General features: G+C 51.3%; 1 long non-coding RNA gene and 1 pseudogene across 2 annotated transcripts; both read right to left on the minus strand.

Moving 5' to 3' along the window:
* Positions 1–6,495: 6,495 nt before the first annotated feature.
* LOC308257893 lies at positions 6,496–15,398 on the minus strand. The gene is made up of 3 exons (XR_013961648.1): positions 15,254–15,398; positions 12,940–13,152; positions 6,496–6,895 (listed from the first exon to the last, which is right to left on the minus strand). It is a non-coding gene; the product is annotated as an uncharacterized lncRNA (long non-coding RNA).
* A 2,957-nt stretch (positions 15,399–18,355) lies between these two features.
* Positions 18,356–19,510, minus strand: LOC308257891 (glyceraldehyde-3-phosphate dehydrogenase-like; annotated as a pseudogene). Its single transcript has one exon. The product of its transcript is annotated as a glyceraldehyde-3-phosphate dehydrogenase-like (transcript).
* Between the last annotated feature and the right edge of the window lie 332 nt (positions 19,511–19,842).

Raw genomic sequence — 19,842 nt, forward strand, 5'->3', positions numbered from 1 at the left:
ATGAACATTTCTTGAGCATTTACTATGCCCTAAGCACAGTGTTAAGTCTTTTAAGTCCGTGGTCTGTTTTAATCTTCATAACAACCCTGCAAGGACCCCTAAGGCGCTACGGCCCGGAGAGGTAAGTGGTCTGCTCAAGGCCCCACAGGCTATAAGCAGAGATGGAACTTGTCTGACTCTGTAGCCCACGCCCTTTCCACCAAATCGCACTGCCTTGATGAGAGTAGCCTCCATGTTAAATGGGAAAACCTAAAGCCATTCATTCTTTCACTCATTCACTCATTCATGCAGCAGCTCTCCGGTGAGGTCCACTCAGGCCAGGCTGCGAGAGGCCGAGGCAGGCAATGCCCGTGGACTGGACAGTCCCCGCCGGGAGGAAGGGCTGCCCTGCAGACCTGCGGTTCTGTTTCGAGTTTGCTACGTGCACGTGCTCATTCCCCATCGAGGGCCATCGAGGGCCCCCGTGCACCAACAGGATGGCTGAGGCCCCCCAGGATGAGGGGCTTGACCAGGCCACGTAGCCAATGAGTGGCAGGACAGGAACCAGACATTCTGGTTGTCTGACTTAAAGGTCAGTGCTTGTTCATCCATGACCTGCTCATTGGCAACGACCAAGACAAATACAGATGGCAGGACCCGGTCCAGCACCACAGGACATGCACATGCGTGGGAGCGTGATGCTCATGGCGTGTAAGAGCTCCGAAGAGTCTCCGTGGAGACCCCGGGGCTAGGAGGCTGCAGTGCACTTGGGGCAGGGAGTTGGGGGGCCCTGCCAGGCTAGCCTGCGGCCCCCCAGCCTTTGGCTCACCACGCGGCTGGCTCGCACCGCTAGGGCGCAAACCTGGGGTGGCAAAGGAGGGAACTCACTGGAAGCGGACGTGGCATTGCTGTCCCGGTGTCCAGCTGGGGAATCAAACTCAGTCAAGTTATGTAATTGGCACAAGTGGACTTTGACTTCAGTTCCAACGCCGAAGGAGAAGCTCTTTCCAAACCAGCATCACTCAGGCAGCTCAGGTGACCCTGCTGATGCTCAGCATTCCCGTTGGCACAAAGGGGGGACCCCCCCCCCGGCCCCGGCTCACCTCCAGGGCTGCGTGGCAGCCACCTGACATAATGGGGAGAAAAGCGCTTTGTTAGGAAGGCAGGCTCGGTCATGGTGACGCCCGTCTACAGCAGTGACGCTCACACGCAGCTGTAAGGCTGGAGGCAGTGTGGCATCTGAGCACGTGGGTGGTGGCGGGTGGCCGCTGCCCTTTGCCGTCTGCTCGGGGCTCTCTCCCTGGCAGGGCCTTCGGGAGGCAGCAGAGCCGGGCAGGAAGCGGCCGCCTCGCTCCAGTGGCTGCCTCCCACGCTCACGGTCAGGTCCTCGGAGTCCAGGCTGTGCATGACCGACTTGGAGAGGCGCTGCCAGGAAAGGGGCTGCAGGTGGCCACGGCGGAGCTGACCACGCAGGAGCGCGGCCCCGGGCCTCGGGGCGGGAGCCCGGTCGGCACGCACAGCCCAAGGCGTCGCCACGATGGCAGGGGACAGGAACGCGGGCACTAGGAGTGCAGGAGAGCCAGCTGATGCTCTGTCTCCCCTTTAACACGGGGACGCTGAGGCCCAGAGGTTGGCTTGTCCAAAGAGCACCCAGCAGTGAGGAACCTGAGAGACCCCTGTTTCTAAGCGGGGGGGTCTGGGCACCTGGTCCTGTCCTGTCGTGGACACTAACTAAAAGCCCCGGTAAGATACGGAAAGCATCGCTGGGACGCAGCTGCCCACCAGTCCCCTCCGCGGGCCAAGGCCGCTCAGACCAATGACCTGTTCTTGTTCCCATGACCCTGTTCTCTGGGTCCTGCCCCGGGGTGATGCCACCTGCCCTGGCACTGCCACGTAATGACCTCAGCCATCTCCAGCTGGAGGCCAAGCGGAGCAGGGGACACCCGAGGACTGGGGTGCTGCACGTACAGCAAACACGGGCAGCGAGGCCCAAGGTCATTGCCCTCACTTTGCACCTCGCTCCTTTCTTATAAAGAAAAGGCTTTGGAGAAGGTAATCTCCTAATTCCCTCCTCGCCTGTGAGTCTCCTTGCCCCGGGAGCCGGGAGCGACAGGTTGCTTCCTGTTAAAGGCGCCGCCTCCCCTGCTTCCAGGCGGCCCAGGTGCTGGCTGCTGGGAGGGGTCGCCTACCAGGCTTCGGAGGCCTCGGGGAGCCTTGTCTGGACTGGCATCAGCCGTTCGGCAGACGCGAAGGGCCTCATGCCCTCAGGAGGCTGCCACGCTGGCCTCGCCTCGCCTCACCTCCTGCCCTTGGCCCTGACACCCGGTGTGACTCAGGCAGAGGCTGTGGTGAGCCCCCGAGTTCAAACCCACACCTCTCACGCCCTCAGAGAGCTCCCATGGGTCTTGCAGCGGGACTCTGCCTCTCATCGTCTCTGAAGTGCATTTCCTGCCCCTCCCCACAAAGCGCATATGGGGTCCTTCATCTTCGTCTTCCTGCCAGGGTCCTGGCGTGGAAGGTCCTGCACGATGCATCACCCGCCCGACTTTCCTGCTCATTCCTCCCCTCGGCCATCCTGTCGCAGCCATACGGAAACGCTCCGTGTCCCCCAGCATGGCCCTGACGCCTCAATCCTCCTGGCTTTATGGTTGGTTTGAGAATATGTTCATTAAAGCTGGGGCAGTGACACAGGACGGGCTTAGCACAGGAGAAGCAATGGGAGAGCCCGGGAGGGGCAGTGTCAGGCTGCTGTCAGCTCACTTGGAGACAGGGGCAGGGGTGAGCTGGGGAGGGGCTGCTGTCAGCTCACTTGGAGACAGGGGCAGGGGTGAGCCGGGGAGGGGCTGCTGTCAGCTCAGGGAGACAGGGGCAGGGGTGAGCCAGGGAGGGGCTGCTGTCAGCTCAGGGAGACAGGGGAAGGGGTGAGCCGGGGAGGGGCTGCTGTCAGCTCACTTGGAGACAGGGGCAGGGGTGAGCCGGGGAGGGGCTGCTGTCAGCTCACTTGGAGACAGGGGCAGGGGTGAGCCAGGGAGGGGCTGCTGTCAGCTCAGGGAGACAGGGGAAGGGGTGAGCCGGGGAGGGGCTGCTGTCAGCTCACTTGGAGACAGGGGCAGGGGTGAGCCGGGGAGGGGCTGCTGTCAGCTCACTTGGAGACACGGGCAGGGGTGAGCCGGGGCGGGGCTGCTGTCAGCTCACTTGGAGACACGGGCAGGGGTGAGCCGGGGCGGGGCTGCTGTCAGCTCACTTGGAGACACGGGCAGGGGTGAGCCGGGGAGGGGCTACTGTCAGCTCACGGAGAATTAACGGTGACGGAGTGAGCCCAGCGCGGCTGCTGTCAGCTCACTTGGAGACGCGGGCAGGGGTGAGCCCAGGACAAGCCGCCTCTGCCCGTTGCTCCCCTGGTGGCAAGCCTCATGGGGACCCTCAGAGTTTAGGAGACGCACGCCTGTGGGGGGAGGAGAGGGAGAAGGGAAAAGCAGGGGTGCTCCCAGGAGGGAGAGCTGCCTCAGTCCTCCTGGCTTTGATCTGAGCGCCTCTCCTGGCCAGAGGCCCTGCCCACCTCGTCGGCCTGCGACGCCTACTCGGCCTTAAGATTCAGTTTTCAAGTCGCTTCCTCTGCGCTCCCAAAGCACTTCGTATATGTAGCATCAAAACCTCGCCTACCCGCCCTCCATCGCCAGCCCACAGGCTTCCGTGGGGAGAGCCTGACTCTCAGAGAGCAGGCCTCGGTGTGGGCCCGGGCCGTGCCCCTGAAACATGTGCGAAACCCCAGCGAGAGCGAGAGGAAAGGATGGGGCTGAGCAGGGGCACTCACACCACACGGTGGGCTGTCCTGCCTGGTGACCCCATTGCTGGGCTGAGCAGCCGGGTCCTCTCCAGAAGGAAGTCACGTCCTGGGGCTGGGAGACCTTCCCCGCCCCCCGCAGGAGCCAGGCTTCCACGACCTTGAGGCTGTGTCAGCCTGGGCTGGAGACCTTTGAGCTCCGTCCACGTCTACCTGTTAGCTCAGCCAAACAACCACCACGTGTTATTTTTTTTTTTTTCTTTAGTCCTGAGGTCACAGACCTTCCAAGCTGTGTGTGTGAGGTGGGGACACGCGGCCTCCACAAATATCAGTGATAAAGGACGGGCTTTAAAAAAAAGTCCAGCCAATCACAGATCGATACTTTTGTAAAATACAATGAAAATGAATCAGAAAACTGAAGCAAAAAAGGCACACACAAAAACCAGTGTCTGGCCCTAGCCGGTTTGGCTCAGTGGATAGAGCGTCGGCCTGCAGACTCAAGGGTCCCAGGTTCAATTCCGGTCAAGGGCACGTACCTTGGTTGCAGGCACATCCCCAGTAGGGGGTGTGCAGGAGGCAGCAGCTTGATGTTTCTCTCTCATTGATGTTTCTAACTCTATCCCTCTCCCTTCCTCTCTGTGAAGAATCAATAAAATATATTTTTTAAAAAAACACCACACACAAAAAAACAAAAACCAGCGTCCGAGGCTGGAGTTGTTATTATTAGAGGCAGCAAGCATAACAGTTCCCCAACAAATCGCTTTAAACGCTTCTGAACACTTACTCCCAATTTCTGCACTTCCCTTGGTGCGGGCAGGCCAGTCGGCCTGTGGCCAGGTGTGCTGTGGGGACCGCACTTTGAGATGGGACAGCGGAGGCCAGGGCGGAATACCTTTTCAGTCAATCGAGCAATGAAAGACTCAAGTGAAAATTCAAGAAAAGACACAATGTCCTGAAGAACTCTGGCAAGTCCCATGTTTCCTGTGTCGCTTCAAGAAAATAAAGCTGGGGCTAGGTGGGACACTCTGATGGAGAGACAGTGCCACGGCCTGCAAGCCGAGTCTTTATTTTATAGCCAGATGCCACGAGGCAAAGTAAGGGCGTGGTCAAGGTGTTTACAACGTTCTCGTGGGGTTTCGAACCTACTCAATTGCATGCACCTGAACTCTATCGAGCCCACATCACTCAGCCTCCTGGGACCACAGGTTCGAACCATAAGGTCAAGCTTACAGCCATAACCTTTGGCTATAATTGTGCTGGACTTGCATGTGACTTTGCCACGAGAGGATCGTGCCCTCTCATTAGTCCGAGGCTTGAACCTGTCTAAACGCTGTAGCTGCTCCCCACAGTGTCCCACAGAAAGGAGGTGCATGCCTTACCCTCTGTGTATTCTGGTCTCTGGGCAGAGGCAGCGTGCATGCCCTTATTCTCAGAGACCTCATGACAGCGATTCTTCAGCTGAGGCCGGCCTTGAGACTGACCTCGAGGCCGGCCTTGTGGCCGGGGAGCAGACACTGCTGTCTCTAGGCTGCTTGTCTGCCCCGGACCCCCAAAAGATGGTTTGGGGGATCCCTCTTAGCAACTACAGATCAGCAGCCACAGCTGAATCCCAGCTCGGGCTCAGCTGGTCTCACCAGACATTGGGGCATTGACAATATACCCTCAACTCGCTAAGTCAGTGTCTGCTCTAATAACAGTCCATTTCACAGATGGGAGTCCCGAGACCCGCGTGGTTCGAAATTGAAGCAGGTCAGAGTGAGTGGCCAAGGCCTCTTCTCTTTGCAGCCTCCACAGCGGTGCCTGCCTCTCCGGGAGCTGGGTAGGGGAAGTTTTCGGTCATTATTTCTTCAAATAGGTTTTCAGTATCTTGCTCGCTCTCTTCTTCTGGCACCCCCATAATTCGGATGTTGGTACGCTTGAAGTTGTCCTAGAGGCTCCTTACACTATCTTCATATTTTTTGGATTCTTTTTTCTTTTTGCTTTTCCGGTTGGATGTTTTTTGTTTCTTTGTATTTCAAATCTTTGACTTGATTCTTGGGATTCTCTAGTCTGCTGTTGGATCTCTGTATATTATTCTTTATTGCAGTCAGTGTATGCTTAATTTCTAATTGGTCCTTTTTCATATTGCCAGGGTTCTTGTTCCAGCATTGCAAAGGGTTCAGCAATCTGGAGAAAGGCTGTGCGTAGATTAAATAAGAGTCCAGAGACGAAAGGTAATTTTGAAAGGCATTGGGGGTCAGAGGAGCTTCAGCTAAAGGAGCTAAAATTCCAAGTTCTTCTTTCTTAGTTCTCCTTGTCTCAGGACCCCTGCTTTTTATTAACACAAGTAGAGGCCTGGTGCACAAAATTTGTGCACAGGTAGGGTCACTAGGCCTGGCCGGCGATCAGAGCCAATCTGTGGGGCAACTGGGGGCCCCTGCTGGCACCCACCTTGGCTGGCTTGGGGCCTGTGGGCTGGGGGCAGCTCCTGCCTTGAGCATCTGCCTCCTGGTGGTCAGTGCACATCATAGCAACCAGTCATTCCACCGTTTGGTCAATTTGCATATTAGGCTTTTATTATATAGGATTTGTCCTAAGGCAAGGTGGAGATAGATAATACACTTCAAAGGGTAGGGTTTACAGAAGCATTGTTGTGAGTGTCCCCCCCACGTCCCGCGTGGTTCAGGGTTCAGGTTCAGGGTTCGGGTTCTGGAGGAGGCCGCACACAAATGAAAAAGAGTAGACAAGAAAATATAAATCTGGGAATTGGGGGCCAGGCAGGAGCCCAGCTCAAGAGGAAGGACTCCGCTTTGCTCTGGCCTTGCCATCCCTTTTATTCAGGTTTTGGGGTACACCCATAGCCCTTAGGCAAGCAATTCCAATAATAGCCAATCAGCAAGGATTTACATAAAACTGAAAGGTGGAAGTTGCTTCAGCTCCCCTTGTCTCAACTAAACAGTGGGTGCAGAGCTCTGACCTTTCATAGCTCAAGGTCTCCAGCCTTCGGGGTTCCTTGTCCACACCTCTCTGCTAGTGAGGACAATGGGCGGCTTCCAACATCTCCCCCGTTTCTTTTCCTTAGTAAAGCTTGCATGGTGAATGCCGCCTGCAGGGTTCGAGTCCTCTTCAGACTCTTCATTCCGCCTCTGCAGACTAGAAATAAACGTATGAGAACGAAAGTGAGATAAGCAGCTGTGGTTATGCTGAGAGGCAAATGCAAGGACATCCAGTGGGAGGGGTTACATTCTTTCATGTCCTTTTTAAACGGCTGCCAGACATTCAAAGAACTAGTTTGTAAGTTTGCTTGGGATCATTGTAATTCTACAATATCAAGAGCTGTGTTACTTTTGTCTCCAAGCACCAAGAAGATGATTTTTTATTGATTCCCAGGGGGCAAGGTACTATTATCGGTAACGGGGGTAACACAAATCTGGGAAAAATTATAATGACATTGTAAGGATATTCTTTGCTCTAGGCCAGGGGTGGGCAAACTTTTTGACTCGAGGGCCACAATGGGTTCTTAAACTGGACCGGAGGGCCGGAACAAAAGCATGGATGGAGTGTGTGTGTGAACTAATAGAAATTCAAAGTAAACATCATTACATAAAAGGGTACGGTCTTTTTTTTTTTTTTAATTTCAATAGTTTTATTCATTTCAAACATTTTAACAAGAAGAAGGTAAACACTAATTATTATAATTTGAAACTTCAAAAAATGGAGGAATCATAGCACAATAACATACCTTCTATTGAAGATGGCAAAGGCAAAATAAAATTGCCTGACAAAGGAAAGGTACAAAAGCCTTTCAAATTAAACTTAAATATAATAAAATAATTTAAAACTAAAACAAATAGAAAAGAACAAAATGTGTAAACAGTACATTAAACATTTTCTTTAGTGCAACTTCCAAATGATGCCCGGGACGTCGATGTAGATGGCAATGTAGACTGGGTTGAAAGGGTTTTGGTCTTTAAAACATCAACTTCAGTGGGAACAGTGTTGTTGGTCTCCTTTTTAGCTAATGCTCTGATCCTGTGCTCTCCAGGGGCGTGTCTCCCTACATCACCACGATAACGTGTCTACACATTCCCAGGGTGATGTCGGGGGACGGGTCCGCGGGCATTACAAGGAGCCTCTGGAAGATGGAGAGGTTGTTCCTTCTACTGAATGGGGGATATAAATCCGCCCACTCAGAAGAAGGAGCTGCGGCCGTGTTTCCCGACGTTGCCATGTTAACACTGCTGCTGGTGAAGGAGCGGAGGGGAGAGCAAGAGAACCCTCCGCTCTGCTCTTCGGGCTCCGCGGGCCGGATAGAACAGCCGAACGGGCCGAATCCGGCCCGCGGGCCGTAGTTTGCCCACGGCTGCTCTAGGCCATGGATTTTATCACCCATCCACAAGACTGTAGACCAGGGGTCCTCAAACTTTTTAAACAGGGGGCCAGTTCCCTGTCCCTCAGACCGTTGGAGGGCCGGACTATAGTTTAAAAAAAAACTATGAACAAATTCCTATGCGCACTGCGGGCCCGGGACGCGTCAGCTGCTAAGCAGGACAGGCAGCGGCCCCCGGCGGGCCGGATACATGTCCTCGGCGGGCCGCATGTGGCCCGCGGGCCGTCGTTTGAGGATGCCTGCTGTAGACCTTAATGCCATCAATTCCATTTCAAACTGGCTGTCAATTCCTTTTTGTACAGACAAGGTCTTAGTTACACTGTCTGCACCTCTCCCCGGAGCAAGTAGTGATAGTAGAGTACTTGGGTTTTTGCCTCCCCCTCCTTTGGTGTCCACGCAAGCCAGAAGCCTCTCTTTAATTCTACACACAAAGGAGCAGTGGTTGGATTCTGTGTCGTACAAAAGGGAAGCTGGGTGGCGGCGGCCCCTGCGTAATTATACTTTGTCCATATACTTCCTTGCCCCACCCGTGGTCCTCCTGGATGACCGAAGTGTTTGGTATTATTGGTGACTACATTAGGCGGGGGATCAGCCCACGTAAGGGATCTCACCCATGAAGGGTCAGGAACATAAGTCCAGAATACTTCCCCATTTGCCCCAGGTAATACTGCCACACAGCTGATGACTGCTAGCATGGCAAGAAAGAGGTTCTCAGGCGTTCTTGGGGTTCTGGTCTCCTCACAAACTCGCTCAGCTTTCTGTACCATCTTCTGTACCATGTGACCTCTGGGCTGTTTGTTGTCCGGCCTGTCCTCCTCCTGCTCTTCATCCTCAGTGGATGGCTTGGAGTCGCCGCTCTCTGTGGCTGAGGTGGCTGATTGTCTGCGGCTGCATGGTGTGGCTCCAGGCGCAAGGTCCTCGTTCGTCTGGCTAGTTCCTCTCTTGGATCCCTGTTGCAGTTTAATATTTCTAGCAGGAATCCACACGGGTTTGGAGAAATTCTCCGGAAATATACAGGCATACCCTCTGCCGAAGGTTAATAATGGATCGGGTCCCTTCCGTAAACCAGATTCGGGATCCTTCCATTGAACCAGACCATTTTCCTTTGTTTTATTCTGACACCAGTGTAACTCCATAGGTGTCTGCCAGCAGCACCACAAGTGAAAAAATTTGAAGTAATTAAGGCTTGGTGCAGCCCACCCGCAGGTGATTTCTCCATCATCCCCCCTTTTTGTTTTTCAAGCTGGGATTGTAGCCGCTGATGCTGTCGTTCAATAATGGCCTGTCCTTGGGAATTATATGGTATTCCTGTAATGTGCTGAATTTTCCAACTTTTACAACATTCCTGGAGATGACAGCGTGTGTAAGCAGGCCCATTATCAGTTGTAGTGAACCCCTTTCACGTCCCGCATGGTTCAGGGTTCAGGTTCAGGGTTTGGGCGCTGGGGGAGGCCGCTCACAAATGAAAGAGACTAGACAAGAAAGTATAAATTTGGGAATGGGGGGCCAGGCGGGAGCCCAACTCAAGGGGAAGGACTCCACTTTGCTCTGGCCTAGCGATCCCTTTTATTAAGACTATGGGATCCACCCATAGCTCTAGGCAGGTAATTCCAGTAATAGCCAGTCAGCAAGGATTTACATAAGGTTAAAAGGTGGAGGTTGCTTTAGCTATCATTGTCTCAACTAGACAGTGGGTGGTTGGCTCTGACCTTTCAGAGCTTCAAGGTTAACCAGCCTTCCGGGTTCCTTGTCCACACCTCTCTGCTAGTGAGGACCATGGGCGGCTTCCAACAATCAGTTTTAATAATTTTTGGAATTCCCATGACGGCAAAAGCAGCGAGGCAATGATTAATAACCTGTTTTGCCGTTTCTCCTGTAGATGCAGTGGCCCACAGGACTTTTGAAAAGGTGTCTACAGAGACATGTCCCAAGGCATCCAAAGGAATTATAATGTGTAACATCCATTTGCCAGATATGGTCTCTTAGCAAACCTCTGGGGTGGACTCCTGTGTTAGGCCCTTGAGGTAGATGTAACATGCAAGTGGGACATTCCTTAAGAATCTGTTTTGCCTGTTGCCGAGTGATTGAGAATGGTTTAGACAGCATTTTGGCAGGCTGATGTAAAAGCTGATGAGATTCTAAGGCTTCTTTTAATAAAGCAACCAGTTTATCAGCCTGTGCATTTCCTTTTGTTAAAGGACCAGGTAAGACACTGTGAGCCCTGATGTGAGTGATAGAAAAAGGATATTGTCTCTGTTGTACAATCTGCTGAACTTGTTTAAATAGTAAAAATAAACTTTGGTCACTGAGCCATGTCAACCGGCAGTTTCAATTCTATTCACTAGGTTCCCAGCGTAAAAGGAATCAGAGACGATATTAAGAGGCTCTTGGAAATCCTGCAGTGCAGCCTTCATGGCTTCTAGTTCGATTCTTTGTACAGAAGTATGAGTGGTCAGTATGACTCGGTCTGAATTCATTGTATGAGAGGCAGCTTTCCCATCAGATGATCCATCAGTAAAAACAGTTAAAGCTCCAGGAATAGTTCCTGCCTAGTATTTTTTGGTATAACGATAGAGGTATTATATAAAAATTGTAGTAATTTATCTTTTAATAGGTGACAGCTAAGTTCCCCTGAATATCCACTTAACCCAATTTGCCAATGTATATCCGTCTGAAATAACATTTCTAATGACTTCCCAGTGGGGGGGAGGTAGATATACTGGGGCTCTTCCCCTCTAAGCTGTTTACAACGCTTTCTAATTTGAAATATTAACTGAGCCAATAGTTCTACATATGTAACCGCAGTTTTAGAGGATTGACGCCCTTTGTCTTGATCTAGCAGCTGCCTGTTTCTATGAAATTTCAGTCTACACAGACTGGTCCAATGGTTCCCTTTCTGACATCTAGGACACCGAGAGATTAAATCTGGAGGTGGAGTGTCCACGCCTCTCCCTAGAGCGTTACCTTGTGTCCTTCTCGGTTGCCTACATTCCTTTTGGAAATGTCCTGTTTTTCCACATTATAACACCTCTTATTTCCCACTGTTACTGCAGCAGCGAGTAAATTTGCTTGAAAAGTGCCTGATCCCACATTCTGACACGCTCAAATCATCTCTGTAATGGCACTATCTTTTCTCAGAGGCGTCAGGCATTTCTTACAATCAGCATTGGCATTTTCATAAGCTAATTGTTGAATTAAAATATCTCCTGCTGTCTCATGTTGAATCTGTCGTCTCACTGCTCGAGTGAGACGAGCCACAAAATCAGAAAATGACTCTGTGGGTCCCTGCATACATTTACTAAAAGCTCCCTGAGGGTCCCCTTTTGCTGGTAAAGCCCACCAAGCTCTCCTTCCACAAAGTCTAATTTGCTCATACGCCTGTAGCATGTAATGTAGCTGATTTTGTACATCCATATACTGTCCCAGTCCTGCCAGCATTTCTTTTTTTTTTTTTAAATATATATTTTATTGATTTTTCACAGAGAGGAAGGGAGAGGAAGAGAGAGAAACATCGATGAAGGAGAAACATCGATCAGCTGCCTCCTGCACACCTCCTGCTGGGGACGTGCCCGCAACCAAGGTACATGCCCTTGACCGGAATCGAACCCGGGACCCTTGTGTCCGCAGGCCGACGCTCTATCCACTGAGCCAAACCGGTTAGAGCCTGCCAGCATTTCATAGGTTATTTGAGCATTCGGCCCTCCGTTTGCGTGGGCTTGCTCTCGACATTTCTCCAAATAGTCTCCCTTCCATCCTATATAATAAAAGGCTAATATGCAAATCCACCGAAAGGCGGAATGACTGGTCGCTATGACACGCACTGACCACAAGGGGGCTGATGCTCAACACAGAAGCTGCCCCCTGGTGGTCAATGTGCGGCTGGTGAGTGCAGCGGCGGTGGCGGGATCCTCTCCTGCCTCCGAGGTAGCGCTAAGGATGTCTGATTGCGGGGAGCGGGCCTAAGCCATCAGTCGGACATCCCCTGAAGGCTCCTGGACTGCGAGAGGGCGCAGGCCAGGCTGAGGGACACCCCCCCTGAGTGCATGAATTTCGTGCATCGGGCCTCTAGTAGTAAATAATCTCTGCCATCTAGAGTTGCACGAGCCAGAGAATACCAACCATAAGGAGCTAAGAATGCTTCCGGAATATTATTCATAATTTCTCCTGTAAAAGGAGCCGTCGGACCGTTTTGAACAACGCTCTCTCGCAAAGCTTTTATCGTTTTAAAATCAGTTTTTCCATGGTGTCTTATTATCTGATTTGGGAGCTGTGGGTCAGCTCCTTGTATAACAGGAAAAGCAAGCCTTTCCTTCCACCGACATGTCCTTCATTCCTTCCCTGATGGCTCTCTGTATAGATGACTCTATTGACGGCGAATTAAATGTTTCAGGATTAGGACATGGAGGTGGAGGGGGCCATAAAGGCCATTCCTCCAATTCTTCTTCCCACTCCTCTCTAGGAGCGGAGGGAGCCAGGGGAGGAGACTCCCCCTCAGCCTCTCTAAAAGGCTCTAGCAAACGCAATATTGTGTTCCTCATGGAGAAACAGTTTGGAGGCAAGTTTTTTCCCCTGCTGTTGAGCTTTTTTCAAGTTTTGACCAACTTTTTGCCAAACATTCAAGATCTAATGTACCTTCTTCAGGAAACCAAGGGTTATGTTCTATAGCATCAAACAAAAACGGTGAGAGAATACCTTCTAAAACTTTCATTCCTTGAGCATGCAAGCCAAAAGTCTACGATAAAGTTTACTTTATAACCTAGTTCTGCCCCGTTAGCCTGGCTCTAAAAGACGTTCCCACCCTACTTACAGATCTCAGCTTCTGCAGCAGATCGTGGGCCTTGCGTGCGGTGAATTTCCCTCACCTATACGGTGAATTCTTCCCCACCTTTTCGGTGTATTCTTCCTTTCTTCGCTCTAGGAGAAATATCATCCCCTCCAGAGGTCCCACGTCGAAGGTGCCAGTTGTGAGTGTCCCCCCCACGTCCCGCGTGGTTCAGGATTCAGGTTCAGGGTTCGGGTTCTGGAGGAGGCCGCACACAAATGAAAGAGACTAGACAAGAAAATATAAATTTGGGGATTGGGGGCCAGGCGGGAGCCCAGCTCAAGAGGAAGGACTCTGCTTTGCTCTGGCCTTGCTCTCCTTTTTATTCAGGTTTTGGGATACACACATAGCCCTTAGGCAGGCAATTCCAATAATAGCCAATCAGCAAGGATTTACATAAAACTAAAAGGTGGAAGTTGCTTCAGCTCCCCTTGTCTCAACTAAACAGTGGGTGCAGAGCTCTGACCTTTCAGAGTTCAAGGTCTCCAGCCTTCTGAGTTCCTTGTCCACACCTCTCTGCTAGTGAAGACATGGTCAGATTGGGGAATGGCCTACAGCTGCTCATGTGTTTGGCCAACAGGAGGCAATAACATATAGACTGAGATGCCCTGAGCTGTCTGGCAGCAAACAATCATCCTATTCAGGTTTGGGGGAAGTGCCTTTTAGCCATTCCAACAGGTGATTACATATGTGACTCAGCCCTTGTTGAGCCCCCAAGTTTTATCAACCTTTTGATAAAACTCTTATAATTATGACATATTGGAATTGGCTTCCGGCACATATCCTTGAGGGTCTCACTAAATTTCTCGGAGGTTTCTAGAAGATTCTTGAGTAACCTTATAACCATGGTTTTGAACTCTATATCCAGTAGTTTGCTTTCCTCCATTTCTTTCATTTGTGACCTGTTTCTTTGTCTCTGCATTTTGGCTGCTTCCCTGTGTTGATGGAGTGGCTTTGTGTGTGCTAGGTGTCCTATTGAGAAGGCTAACCCCTATTTTGTAAAACTACTATTTGGAATTCTCTGCTATTTTTTAGACGGCCTCTTATTCTAAAAAAATAACTTTGCTTTCTAGCCTGCTTGAATAATGAGGAAGATAAACTTAGCTGTCTGACCTTGTAGGCCAGAGACTAGATATGCCCATACTCTCAATGCCATGCCGGGTGCATTTTTTAATTGGATAGAACTGTGTTGTTTTCAAGGCCAGCAGCGAGATAACCACTAAGCACACACAGGGCTGGCTCTTTAATAAAAAGGGAAGTTCTGCTTGTAGCTTTGCTTAGAATTTGAATTCATTTTCTCTAAGCCCACCGCAGTGAATAAAGTGTGACTCCAAACTCTCTGAACATTGCTTCATTTATTCCGGTTCTCTGTAACACCCTAGGGCCCAGTGGCTCAGCCTCCCCAGTCATCTGAGGTGGACACTCTTGGTGCACCCCTTTGTGGGCTGTGTGCACAGTCTTGTTGTAGTTAAGCCTTGATTGCTGTTGGTATCACTGGGCAGAGTTGACCTCCAGACCAATGGGCTGTGAGGACCAGTTGTGTCTACAATGGGAGAACTGCTGTGGTGGAAATACCCTTATGGGACAGGACTTGCTTCAGTGGGGCTTTAGTGCTCACTGAGTCTGCCCCTTGAGTGTGTCCCTTATGGATCTGAAGAGTTGTAATCTGGTGTGGTCTCACACTGACCACTGGGTGCACTGGCTCTTGAATCTCCAAGGAAGTGGTAAGCTGACCCCTGCCTGAGGCCACCCAGCAGGCTACAGAGAGATCTGCAGATTCCTCCTCTTAGTTTGGGGTTTGGAGGTGCCCAGATGAGGCCCAGCTGTGAAGCAATGCGGGCTGCTGACGAGCCTTAGGCCGTCTTTTGGAAGCTCTGGGGTTCTTTGACCCAGCTGCAGTTTGTTAGGTTAAGTTGCAAAAGGCCAGGCCATTCATATGCAAACGCCTCTGCGCACAGCTTGGGTGGGGTTGTAAATTGGGTGGGGCGTGGTCTCAGGGAATCACTGGGTGGTGCAAACCACAATGGTTGCCCGTTGGCCCTGCCCCAGATAGATCCCTGGGTCTCTGTGTCCCTCGCCCCGTGCAGGAACAATGAACGCTGCGACCACCTCTGAGAGAAAGCCGCCCTCGTGTTCCGGCCTGATGCCAGACAGTTCAGTTTATCCACGTGTAAGTCTGGGTCCCCAGAGTCTCGCCTGGTACTGGAATTCAGAGCAGTAGGGAGTTTGTATCTCCCTCCCGATTGAAAAAGACCACAGTGTACCCAGTTGCCAGCCCGTTTCCACGGCACCTCCGTACCTTCACTCTTCTGCACCTCTGCACCTCCTACCAGTCTAGATGTGCTTTTTTCTTTCCTTCTTGTTGTAGAACTTCCACTCAGCCAGCCTTCCCGTGGTTCTGGATGATGTCCGTTTTTCCTTTTAGTTTTAGTTTTGATGTGGTTCTGCGAGACAGCAAGTTCAGGTGTTTACCTATGCCGCCATCTTGGTTCCTTTACCCAAACTTTTCAATCTTTTTCTAAAGAGTTTATCATTTTTAAAAATATATATATTTTTTATTGATTTCAGAGAGGAAGGGAGAGTGAGAGAAACATCAATGATCAGAATCATCAGATCGGCTTCCTCCTGCACACCCCCTACTGGGGATCAAGCCCAAAATCCAGGCATGTGCCCCTACCAGGAATCAAACCATGAACCCCTAGTTCAAAGGTCAACGGTCAACCACTGAACCACACCAGCTGGGCCTAATGAGTTTGTCCCATTGAAGTGACTGGAATGGAGTGTTATGTTATTTGTACAAGGAATCTAATCACACACACAGAAAAAAAGAGATGGGATTCATTTATTTCATTATAGAGACCTATAGTATAAAATCAGTTTTATTTCTCATCAGTTTGGTAGAGCATAGCCAAGGAATTCCTTGTATCCACTTATCTGTACCCAGTATAACTGCACTAATCCTGGAACTGTGTTTTTAAGATTGGAATTTGTTTATAATGGATTAGTCACAAGTATAAGAAAGTCTCAGTTGATAGTGTCTTTACAAATGACTTTATGTTTGTAGGGTTTTTTGTGTGTTTTTTTAAAATCCTCTCCCGAGGAGGAGAAACCAAGATGGCGGCATAGGTAAACACCTAAACTGCTGCCTCGCACAACAATTTCAAAACTACAACTAAAAGACAAAACGGACATCATCCAGAACCACAGGAAGGCTGGCTGAGTGGAAATTCTACAACTAGAAGGGAAGAGAAAAGCACACTGAGACTCACAGGAGCTGCGGAAGGCAGAGGTACTGAGACGCGCACACGGAGAGGGCTGGCAACTGAGTACGCGGCTGGCTTTCTCAATTGGGAGGGAGACAAAAGCTCCCAACCTGGGACCCTTCAGTCCGCAGGCCGACGCTCTATCCACTGAGCCAAACCGGTTTCGGCAAAACCAGTATTATATGAAATGCTGAAAGGTATTCTTTAAGAAGAGGAAGAAGAAAAAGATAAAAATTATGAACAACGAATACATATCTATCAACAAGTGAATCTAAAAATCAAGTGAATAAAAAATCTGATGAACAGAATAAACTGGTGAATATAATAGAACCAGGGGCATAGAAAGGGAGTGGACTGACAATTCTCAGGGAAAAGGGTGTGGGGGGTGCGGGAAGAGACTGGACAAAAAGCGTACACCTATGGATGAGGACAGTGCGGGGGGGGGGGGTGGTAAGGGCAGAGGGTGGGGTGGGAACCAGGTGGAGGGGAGCTATGGGGGGGAAAAAAGAGGAACAATTGTAATAATCTGAACAATAAAGATTTATTTTTAAAAAAATCCTCACCCGAGGATATTTTTCCATTGATTTTTAGAGAGAGTGGAAGAGAGAGGGAGAGACAGAGAGAAACATCGATGTGAGAGGAATACATTGACTGGTTGCCTCCTGCACGAGCCCCCACCAGGGCCCGGGGCTGGGGAGGAGCCTGCCGCTGAAGAAAGTGCCCTTGGCTGGATTCAAACCCAGGACCCTTCAGTCCACAGGCCAACACTCTATCCACGGAGCCAAACCAGCTAGGGCTATGTTTGCATGTTTTTAATGCTCGCCCCAGCCGAAACTGGTTTGGCTCCGTGGATAGAGCGTTGTCCTGCGGACTGAAGGGTCCCGGGTTCGATTCCGGTCAAGGGCATGTACCTTGGTTGCGGGCACATCCCCAGTGGGAGGTGTGCAGGAGGCAGCTGATCGATGTTTCTCTCTCATCGATGTTTCTAGCTCTCTCTCCCTCTCCCTTCCTCTCTGTAAAATATCAATAAAATATATTTAAAAAACAAAACAAAAACAAAACAAAAAAAACTGTTATAAAAAAAAAAATGCTCGCCCCAGAATATATTTTCATTGATTTTAGAGAGAGAGGAAGGGAGAGGGAGAGAGAGGAACATCGATGTGAGAGAGAAATTCAGTCAGTGGCCTCCCACATGCATCCGAACTGGGGATCCACCCCGAGACCTTTGGGTGTGCGTGACGATGCTCCAACTGACTGTGCCACGCCGGCCGGGGCGCCAACGAGTTTATCTTAATGGTTTAAAAGCAATGATTGGTTCTTTACGGCGGTCAAGTTCCTACTTCACAGTCACAAAATAAAAGCAACTGGTTCGTTTCGTGGACCTTCCGGTAAAATATTACCATGGTTGGAGGACGATTTCAGTTCAGTGCTTCCTGGAAACGTCTTCCTGAATCTCTCTCAGCCGCGTCATTCTCTAAATTACGGGATGCCTCCCCCCAGCTGCCGGTGGGGTGCTCTGTCCTGGGGAAGCGGTGGCCTTGTGTTGGGGTGAGACCTCCCTTCATCTGGCGACCAGCACCGTGCCCCCCGCAGGCCCCCAGAGTGCTCACTCCGGACCCCCTCACACCATGGCCCCCGTTGGGAGCGCCCCTGCATCTCCTGGGCCCTCATGCTGCACGGAGGAGGGGAGGTGAGGGCCGGAGGGAGGGCACCGATCAATGCCCCCATTAAAGCCGCTGCAGGAAACCCGCCTCTGGCCAATGTCAGGAGCCTCATCTGCAATGTAGGCGGCCCTGCAGCTGGCACTGCACCCGGAGGCCCTGCCCTCCACCCCTGCTGCCCATCGGCCTCTGGGAAGGCAGTGGCAGCAGAGAAATGAGAATCTGACGAGTCTGAGGGTGACACGGGCTCTGGCCCTTTAACTAAACCTCTTTCGTAACACGTCCCATAAAAAGCTGACCTAAAAAATAATAATAAAAAATAATAAATGAGATGTTTTTAGAAGAGAAAAAGGTTAATTATATTAGAATGCAATGACTCAAGACAATGTAACTTTGTTTGTTTTTGTTTTGTTTTTTTTGGCTGGGTACAGTGAACTTTATTGATGGTGCACGACAAAGCAGGGCTCCCTACGCCCCTCCCCTTCTTCAGGGGGTCTGGGATGGAAACGGTGGCCGGGAGATTCTGTGTGTCGGGGGACTGATCTGGGGCAGGGACTCCCCAGCAGCTGAGGGCCTCTCTTTCTCTTGCTGGGGCTGGTGGTCCAGGGGGCTCTTACTCCTTGGAGGCCATGTGGACCATAAGGTCCACCACCCTGTTGCTGTAGCCAAATTCATTGTCAGACCAGGAAATGAGCTTGACAAAGTGGTCACGGAGGGCAATGCCAGCCCCAGCATCAAAGGTGGAGGAGTGGGTGTCACTGTTAAAGTCGCAGGAGACAACCTGGTCCTCAGTATAGCCCAGGATGCCCTTGAGGGGGCCCTCTGATGCCTGCTTCACCACCTTCTTGATATCATCCTTTTTAGCAGCTTTCTCCAGGCGGCAGGTCAGATCCACAACCGACACACTGGGGGTGGGGACACGGAAGGCCATGCCAGTGAGCTTTCCATTCAGCTCACGGATGACCTTGCCCACAGCCTTGGCAGCACCAGTAGAAGCAGGGATGATGTTCTGGGCAGCCCCTCGGCCATCACGCCACAGCTTCCCAGAGGGGCCACCCACGGTCTTCTGGGTGGCGGTGATGGCATGGACTGTGGTCATGAGTCCCTCCACGATGCCGAAGTTGTCATGGATGACGTTGGCCAGGGGGGCCAAGCAGTGGGTGGTGCAGGAGGCATTGCTGACAATCTTGAGGGAGTTGTCATACTTGTCATGGTTCACCCCCATCACAAACATGGGGGCATCCGCAGGAGGGGCAGAGATGATGACCCTCTTGGCTCCGCCCTTCAAGTGAGCCCCAGCCTTCTCCATGGTGGTGAAGACACCGGTGGATTCCACAACGTACTCAGCACCAGCATCACCCCATTTGATGTTGGCGGGATCTCGCTCCTGGAAGATGGAGATGGACTTTCATTGATGACAAGCTTCCCATTCTCAGCCTTGACTGTGCCTTTGAACTTGCCACAAGTAGAATCATACTGGAACATGTAGACCATGTAGTGGAGGTCAATGAAGGGGTCATTGATGGTGACAATACCCACTTTGCCAGAGTTAAAAGCAGCCCTGGTGACCAGGCGCCCAACGCGGCCAAATCCGTTCACTCCCACCTTCACCATCGCGTCTCAGGGTTGTGGCTGGCACAGCGCAGGAGGAGAGGCTGTCTGAGGAGCAGGAGGAGCAGAGAGCCAAGACAATGTAACTTTGAACCTTATTTTTAAAAGACACAAAAATGTGTGCTCTCCCGCCCAGGAGCACCCTCACGCCTTTCCCGTCCCCCATACGGGAGCACCTCCTTTCCCGTCCCCCATAACTGAGCCCCTCCTTTCCCGTCCCCCATAACTGAGCACCTCCTTTCCCGTCCCCCATACGGGAGCACCTCCTTTCCCGTCCCCATAACTGAGCACCTCCTTTCCCGTCCCCATACGGGAGCACCTCCTTTCCCGTCCCCCATAACTGAGCACCTCCT

The sequence above is a fragment of the Plecotus auritus genome, assembly GCF_963455305.1.
Source record: "Plecotus auritus genome assembly, chromosome: 9".
NCBI classification, from domain to species: Eukaryota; Metazoa; Chordata; class Mammalia; order Chiroptera; family Vespertilionidae; genus Plecotus; species Plecotus auritus.